The sequence below is a fragment of the Castanea sativa genome, chromosome 11 (genome assembly GCF_040712315.1).
Source record: "Castanea sativa cultivar Marrone di Chiusa Pesio chromosome 11, ASM4071231v1".
In the NCBI taxonomy this organism is placed as follows: Eukaryota; Viridiplantae; Streptophyta; class Magnoliopsida; order Fagales; family Fagaceae; genus Castanea; species Castanea sativa.
Genome location: NC_134023.1, coordinates 35,005,727 through 35,014,926, shown reverse-complemented (window position 1 = coordinate 35,014,926; position 9,200 = coordinate 35,005,727). Strand labels below are relative to the sequence as shown.

Here is a 9,200-nt window from a genome sequence, read left to right as displayed (position 1 = left end):
TAACATTTCAATCCAAAGCTGAAGCGTAGCAAAATTTGGTTAACTCTGGTCCATTTTGGTCCACTGGGTCCAATTCGGTCTATCAGGTTCAGCTTAGTCCATTATGTCTATTTTGGTCCACTTTGATCCATTCAGTCCACTTCGGATCACACTATACATCAAAAAAAAATATATATATATATATATATATGATCCTTGCATGTATAAAGGAAACAAGAAATGTTACTTAAAGATTGTTTTTTGTTTGAGTTAGTTACTGTAATAACACATTGGAACAACAGAATATTAAAGATGAATAAATAACAAACACACACATAGAGGAATAGAAGAATATCACATAGTTCGGAAATATGACTGCTAGATTATTAATTAAATGATAAAATTTATCATTTTCTAATAGCTTAAAACTTTTAGAACAATTGGTAATTATAATGCCAAAAGGGAACTGTTCCTCTTTAGGGGCACTTGGTTTCTTTGCTTCTATTGCATTCTATCTCATTGTACCACATTACCCAGGAGACAAACCTCCAGTATAACAAAGTCCATATAGGCTCAACACACCTCCAACTCCAAGTATATATACAGAAAATAAAAGACACCTTCTAACATTTTATGATAAATGTACTTGTTTCCTTGATATACAGAATGGAAAGTCATCTTATTGGAGAGAATGAGTAATTGATGCTTGTATTTCTTCTAGCTCTCGCCCCTTTGTTTCTGGTACTAACTTTGCAACAAATAAAACAGCTAAACCGCAAATGCCCATGTATATGAAAAATGTTCCTGAAATTGTATAGGCCAAACATTCTTTTAAGTATAACTATAAGCAAGAAGAAGAGAACAGGGCGCAAACAAGGCTTGGGAAAGTTACCTGCTGAGCTCCATTCCATCATAAAATTGAAACTGTATGTTACAATCCAAGAACATGACCAGTACACTAAAGTCACTAGGCTTCCAGCTGAACCCTTAACATGAATGGGAAATACCTGTAACACAAATCTGATGCTTCAATCTAAGTTAAAATGTAAACTTCTTGTCATGCAAACTGATTTAAAATTTTCATTAAAAGACTCATTGTTACTAACCAGAAAAGTTACAAACCTCTGAGACAATGACCCATGGTATTCCTGCCATGCCTATTGAGTAAGCTACAGAATATCCCTGATTGATTGTGGTGTGGTATCAAGTAGTAAACATATTAGTCACTTTGATCGACTAATTCCAAACATCTTGGCACATAATTAGAGTAAATATTTAATGATTAGCAGATGTTAAGGTCCTTTCTCCTTTCGAGAATCAAGTTATGGTACCATGGAAACAAAGTAGAAGATTTCGCATACTTTGACATGCCAATGAATACAGCTATACACAAATTCAAAAAGCATGAGAAATTGAATATTTACTATGCCAGAGATTTTGGCCACAGGCAAAGTCAATAAAAGGGTTTTGAGTCTTAGAAGACTGCTGGATGTAAGATCTTTAGGCCATAAGTGTTGAAAATAAGAACATAGGTAACTTAAACCTCTTTAGATTGCCATATTTTAAATGTCATTTTAAGCATATAAGGATAATATACAAAAGCTGAGACACAGAAATTGTGTTACCATTAAGCCAATATAAACCAAAATGGGAGTGAGCTCCTTCCACTGGTGGAGGTCCTGCTCATAACAAACTTACCATTTTGAAGGATGATCTTTTTACTAATAACAAAAAAAGAAAAATGAGGATATCTAATATTGGATTTGGGAGAAACCTGAAACCAGAATGAGAAGCCTATAAGGAAGCAACTCAAGCACATTCCAGCAGCAGATATCTACAAGAAATTGTGACTTCATTTACAATTAATTGATGAAGTAAATTTTACTTTAAAATATATCCTTTGCCATCCTTACCAACAAAAGTGGTCGTCTTCCTAATTTATCTGTTAAGAGTACACTTGCAACAGTAGCTGGGATCTACAAACAAACATATAAACTTCTTTAAAAATGCGTCAACCAAGAGACTTGATTCATTCTGCAGTTATTAAGTGTCAAGTACCTGGATGATAGCCATTGATATAGTCCCAATACTAGTTGAAAAACCTGTCATAAGCCAGTGATCCATATCACCCTTTCTGCAGTTTTTTTATGTTATTATTAATTATGGAAGTAATTCTGAAATCCCTTAATTTAATTACCAGCTTCATTGAATATAGAACTCAAATAAGCAGCAATGGCATAAATCCCTCCAAACTGTAAAGAGTAACATCAGCCCAACTCCAACCTAAACCATTTTAATTGGTATAGTAGAGAGATTAAACGAGTTTTTAAAGGAAAAGGTGCTACAATTAGAAAAGCTATATTTTTTTCATTTCTGGTTAGGCTCACAATAAGTGAATGAACGTATCTGCGCTGGAACAAGTCCAGAAATCTAGAATTTGAATGTTGTTTGAAGGCTTCTGTATAATCCTGCAAAATGGAAGGATCATAAATCATATCTTATATTGTAGCTAAGAATATTAGAAAACATAAGAAACTAAAGATTTATATTCTGGCTGTGGTTGTGAAATAACTGTTCTTTCTGAAGAATATGAAGTTGGAATTTACTCTGATGTCAGCTGCTTCTTTAGATATATCAGCATTCCTGCCTCTAAGGCGTTGTAGGGAACTTTCAAACTCTTTCTCTTTACCGATTTTAGCCTGCAGGCAATTAGATGCTCACTTTTCCTTTACTGTGTATGCTAAGACTATCTAAAAGAGTTACTAACTTACAATAAGATACGAAAGTTTTAAGATGTTCTTGTTCGAAGCATCCATTTTAAAGGCCGCATATGTAAAAATAGAACAATTAATCTTTCCCTTATTATACAATGGTGCATCACAAACATTACATCTTAAACAGAATCTTCAAATTGGACCCACCAGCCATCTAGGAGATTCTGGAATAAAGAATAAGCCAAGAAGTTCGAGTACACATGGAATTGCACCTGGAAATTTCAGGTAAAAAAATTTGACACAGAAAATTTATGTATATAAATAACTAAGATAATGAAAAGCTTAAAACAAGTTACCAATTAAGGCTAAAATGCGCCAAGTAGTGACATATCGTCAGCTGTAATGATATATACCTCCATAAGTAATGAGTTAGCCATTCAATCCAAACACCATAAGTATAAGAGTTACTCCACCTGATTAGCAGACGTAAATCCTCCTCGAAAGTTCTTAGGGGTAATTTCTGCAATGTATATGGGAACCTGTCTTGGAAACAAGAATCTGAGTAACGTTACTATCACTATTATGGGTTCCACATATAGCTAAATTAGTTGTGAAGGAAGATCTTATAACAATTACCACGTAGCCAATAAGCCCATTGCGAAATCCCAGTGACAGTCTTCCAAGGTCTAGCCACCAAGCATTCTATAAGAAGCATTCAACTGGTTTACTATAAAGATCTTACTCAATGCACAAAGCTCCCACTTTTGTGGAGTCTAGGAGAGGTGATTGATATAGACAGCTTTAACCCTTTTTTTTTCATTTTTATTTTAAGAGGTGGATTTACTATTGAGGTGTGAAAAGAAAAGATCCAACTGACTTGCTCCATAGTGATTTTAAAAGATTTTCCATGATATGGCCCTTTGTAAATATCCAGGGTATACAACCATTTTGATTTAAATGTTGGCAGAAACTTCAATGTAAGGTTATTATCAATGTTACTGTTACTACAATGATTCCAATTTCATATTTAATCATATTGAGTACAAATTAGACAATGGCCATGTAACTCAACCAAATAGACATTAGAGGTAAAGTTGTTTTCATAAATTGAAGACATATATCAATATTGAAGAAAAGGAAAGAAGGAGAAGATAAACCTTTGCAAATGCTATAGCAAGCCACCCTGCAATACTAAATATCGCAGAGAACCACAATGTCTGCATTACAATATCAAGAGAACATTCATGAGTATTTGATAAAGTGATAAAGCTTTTTGGTTATGAAAAGTAGTATACCTACTTAATAAAAGATATTAAAAAGGGTGACCAAAGAATCTTACACCTCTTCTACCAATAACATCTGCTAATTTTCCATTAACAAGTGCACCTACCATTCCTTCTGCTGTCAATATTGAACCGAAAACTGAATACAGCACAGTGAGGTTGGTAAAAAAGGCAAGAAAATAAATAAAACATTGAAAAATGTTAAACAAATAGGAGAGCTGATTGGAAAAATCAAGATAACAAAGTTCTAAATTAAAAATACAAATGCCACTTTTCACTACATTAAAGATAATTGTTCAATATACCAAGCATGTAAAACTTGAGAAACATGATTCAAAAATTAAGTTCAATTACACATGCATGTATGTATGGAAGTGCTATAAATATTTTTAAGAATACTTCTAATGGCAAAATCAAGATAACAAGTTCTACATTAAAAATATAAATGCCACTTTTCACTAGATTGAAATTAACTGTACAACTAAACAAACGTGTAAAATTTGATAAACATTATCACAAATAGTTCAAGAACACATGCATGTACATGGCAATAATAATAAAATTGCTTGTAATTTCTCTTTTCTGGTAGGAGTTTTGTCGTACTCTCGGTTTCTATGAGCTTGCACTCTCCCTAGGCAACTAGGGAGAAGAACTGATCCATTGGAGGTCTTAACTTGATGGACATGGAACAAGAACTGATAAATGGTTAATTTGAAGAACGTCATGTTGAGACAAGATGAGGAGAACATTATAATCATTTTATTTTGATTTAATGTTACTTTTTTTTCCCTCAATACATTGATAGTTGGCACCAAGAGTACCAGTTGAACTATAAGACTCTTGGAAATTTAGTGTTAGTTGTTTTTGGCCATCAATTGTGTTTTTGTTTTAGGCTCCAATATTTAATTAGTCAATAATACTTTTATTTAAATCATATTCTTTATTACTTTTCTAATTGAGAATTTTGTTTTCTCAAAGAACAAGAATTACAGCACTCTCAAGAAATACATCGTCAAGGGAAATACCATTGCTATAGTACGTTGCAGTGTTCTTTACTATTTTACTTTTCTGTATTATAGTATAAGAATATGATTTTTTTTTTTTCAATGAATGATTTTTTTTTAGAAAGGAATATAAATTATTAAATCTATAATCTTTGTAAGTATAAACTCTTTAGATAATTAACAACTTATCATAATTCATAGTGTCAGAACTCAGAACTTTATTATATGGGACTGTTGCTTTGGTAGTTTGGTTGGGTTGGGTCCGTTTCTTTATTGGACCTTTTCTCAGCTCTTGTTGGGCTATACGTAAGAGGGGTATAGAAAAAGTTCCAATAAATAAGTTGGGTTTGAATCTTATAATTGGATCTTGACCCAAAAAATGTTAATTGGATCAAGACCCAAATATTCTAAATGGATTTATATAACAATTGGCCCTGTCCATGTTTTAGAATTTGATGTTTGAAAAGGCAGAGCAACTGCGAGCAGGAGGTTTCTATTTACTTTTATATTTTTTTTCTTGACCATATCATTAATATCACTTTTATAAACACCTATCACAACATGTTACCTCAACCTATTATGAAAAAAAAAAGTGTAAAATCTTTGTGTTCTTAAATTGTTTATTATTTTAACTTCAAAATCCATGAATAATTTTCCACATACTTCCACGTTTACCTTATAGTCTACTACATATCTTTGGTTTTTATCTACCAAAATTCACTTATAAATGCTAAAACAATTTTTGATGGAAAAAAAAAATATTTTAAACCTACAACATATATAACCATATCGTAATGAACATGTATTGCAAATATTGTATATTTATTCTTTTTTTTTTTTCTTTCATATATGTATGTGTAGTTGTGTACTCTTCACATTATATCCGTACCTGCACATAAATATCTTTTTGACTCTAACTTAAAGTAATTATATTAGTATATTATAGATAATTTTTTTTTTTTTTTTTGAAAAACAAATATACACACACTTAAGAGAAAGAAAAGAGTTTTAACACAAAGGTACATCACAACTGTACTCAAAAGTTATGGTAACTTTTAAGGGAGTGTGGGACAAATCATACTACACACAACACTCTCTTAAGTAAAGTGGGACAATTACTCATTATAGATTTATTTGTTAAGTTATAATTTTTCTCATAACATTAGTGTTGGCTTATTCCATGACAAAAAGTATTGTAATTACATAAATTTATTTTCTTGTATTTTTGTAGGATTTATTTGTAATGAGTTTAGTAGTAAGTGGTGAAGATTTGATCAAGATAGCTAAAAGTCACATGAAAAGCACATGCAGGAAGGTAAACAATCAGGCTAGGTGTCCAACTCAGTATAGCTTATCTAGGAGGGTAACTCACGACTTGGATTCATGACTTGCACTAGTCGCGAGTGACCCGTGAAATTCCTCTGTTTTACTAAAAATTGTGACTTTTTGTATTCACATCACTCGTACTATATATACCCTCATTACCCATAGAAATGATGAGGAGCCTATTGAGAAAAAAAAAACCCTAAGAAATGTTTTTACAACACACCCACCTTATTAGAGAGAGAGCTACTAATTCTTAGAGAGAAATCTTTGTAGTATATTCTCCTTCCCTCTCCCATTGTTATACCTATTGAGAGGAGATTTGTACCCAAACACTACCCACACTCATTCAAAGTGTTGAGAGTGTTTTTGGAGCTTGAGAAGTATTGGAAGATGCTAAGGATGGCGGATGCAATATGGAGCTTATTGCAAATTTGGAAAGCTAGAAAAGACACGGTTCGGCCTAACCTTGTTGGAGCAAGAAGCTTGGAGGACTTAAGTGCATCGGATAGATTAGACTTGGAGAGTCTATTGCTATTCATGTATCCCAATTAATTTTCTAGTTGATCACTTTACCGCTTGGAGGGTGGTGGAGAAGTTTTTCGCTGAGTTCTTCGGTTTCCTCTTTGATAACACATCTCGGTGTTATCTTTGTGTTTGTTTCTCTCTTCTCTACTCTATTCCTTTTAATTGTTGTTGTGTTTATGATTTATTATGGTTTAGAGTGTTTTGCCAATTTGGGTATTGCTTATATTTATCATTCAGCACATCAATTGTTTGAATATAAGTTTGTGTTGGTATTTTTGAAATTTAGGGTTTAAACATTCACTAGTATTTTACGCACTAAGTGAGCTTTCAAAATTGAATATACATTTTGTTGAAAAAGCACTTAGGCCTTGACGTAGGTGATAAGGGGATGAACAAGTTTTAGTACTCATTTATTTATTAACAAATAACTTTTAGGTACTTACAGCTGCAACAGAGAGACCCAAGTCTTCCATAATTCCAGATTCAGCTGGGGATGAAAATCCTGCCTGCAAAGCAATTATAATACACTTGTTCAGGCAAAGCTTGGCTTATTCCTCTTTCAATTTATTTTGTTATAAAGGAATTTATAGTCTCTAACATTGTTAATTGGTGGTAAGTGCATTAAAGAACAAGCAAATGAAATAGAAAACAAAACCATGAGGAAGCATGTATCTATAGAGTAAAATGTAATAACCAAATGGAGGCTAGCACAAATTCAGCACGGATGGCTTCTCTTAGGGCAATCTTGGATTAGTGAGAGGAGGAGTGATCTGTGATCACAGAGGCTTATAATTGAAGGAATTTACTAGATTTATAGAGGTAATTTCTAGTGTCAATATAGTGGTTTGGGCTCTAAAGGATGTCTTATTAATGTGAATTAGTTTCAATTTATTGACAGTTGAAATTGATATTGATGTGAAAGTAATTTTTTATTTGGTTACTAAAACTTATATTAGCAATTTACTATATAGCTCTTATCATGAATTGCGAGAGTTTTCTCAATCAAATCCCACAAGTGAAGATGAAGCATTGTTTTTTCACGAGGCAAATTACTGAAATTAGTGTGCAAATGCTTTAGCTAGCTTCAACCACTTTACCTATTACCTATCTTTCAAATGTCATTGGCCAATTAAGTAGAGGTAGCCTTGAACCGATCTTAAACTCAAAGAAGTCAAGACCGAAAGAGATATGGAGGAGGTGATGTGACAATTGATACACTATTATATTTATAATATTTAATTTGAAGTGTGAAATTAATGAATCCACGTTAAACAATAGTGAATCATAATATACCGAATATTAAACCATAACGAGAGGCACACTTAATTAAGGCCATAATGTGCAAAAAGGACCTTTAGAGTTTGGGTCGTTGAAAAGTAACCTTTTGTACTTCAATTTTATCTTACTAACCATTGAGGTTTAAGAATTATCCAAATTGACCCCTCTATCTTAAATTCCATTTATTATGACAGACAGAAAATGGTCATACGCTAATGCTATGCACATAAAATTTAAATGATTTTTTTTTATATAGTAAAGCCATGGAAATTAGTGGTACTTACAGAACACCCGATTGCAAGTGAAGCACATAAGGCGACCATGGAGCTGAGTACAACAGTAGGTGTTGCTTTGGAATCACTCGGTATCACGTCCCTCGGTTTTACACTAGACTCTGCTGCTAAAAGTCCGTCTTCCAGGCTTTCTGTTTCCATATTATCTTTGGAAGGAAGGATTGATGTAGATAGTAGAATTGTTTATATATAGCAAGAAAAAATAGGTGCCTCATGCTTTGGGGGGTTAGGTGACTTTAAAGAGTGAACATACACAGGTCTGGCACCGCCTTATGGCCAGGGTGGTCCCAGGACCACCCTGATCTAAAAAATAATAATAATAATAATAATAAAATTATTCATAATAATTTAAAATTTTATATTTATCTATCTTTTAAAAAATTTTGGGAACAACTTGAATTTTTGTATATCAATAAAATTAAACTTGGGTCCATAATTTAAGCAACTTAATAATATAAGCGAAAACACTATTTTGGTTTCTACATTTTGGGGTCACGGTCAATTTGGTCCTTACATTTTGGTAGCAGTCAATTTGATCCCTTCTATTTTCAACTTGCGGTCAATTTAGTCCCTACCGTTAATTTAGTAACGGAAAATACATACGTGCCTAACGGTGTGCACAGTTAGCACATTTAATACTGACATGACAAATAAATTAATAATGTTTAATAAATATTTCAAAATTCCACGTTGGCATTTTCCCCCAATTTTAATAAAAATAATTTTAATTTTAATTTCACAGTTTTAAAGATGAAAAATAAAAATAGAAATCTCAGATTTTCTTTGCATCTTCGTGTA

General features: G+C 32.5%; 1 pseudogene; it reads right to left on the bottom strand.

Annotated features, from left to right (window-relative positions):
- Window positions 1-361: 361 nt before the first annotated feature.
- On the bottom strand, window positions 362-8,543 carry LOC142616400 (sugar transporter ERD6-like 5; annotated as a pseudogene).
- Between the last annotated feature and the right edge of the window lie 657 nt (window positions 8,544-9,200).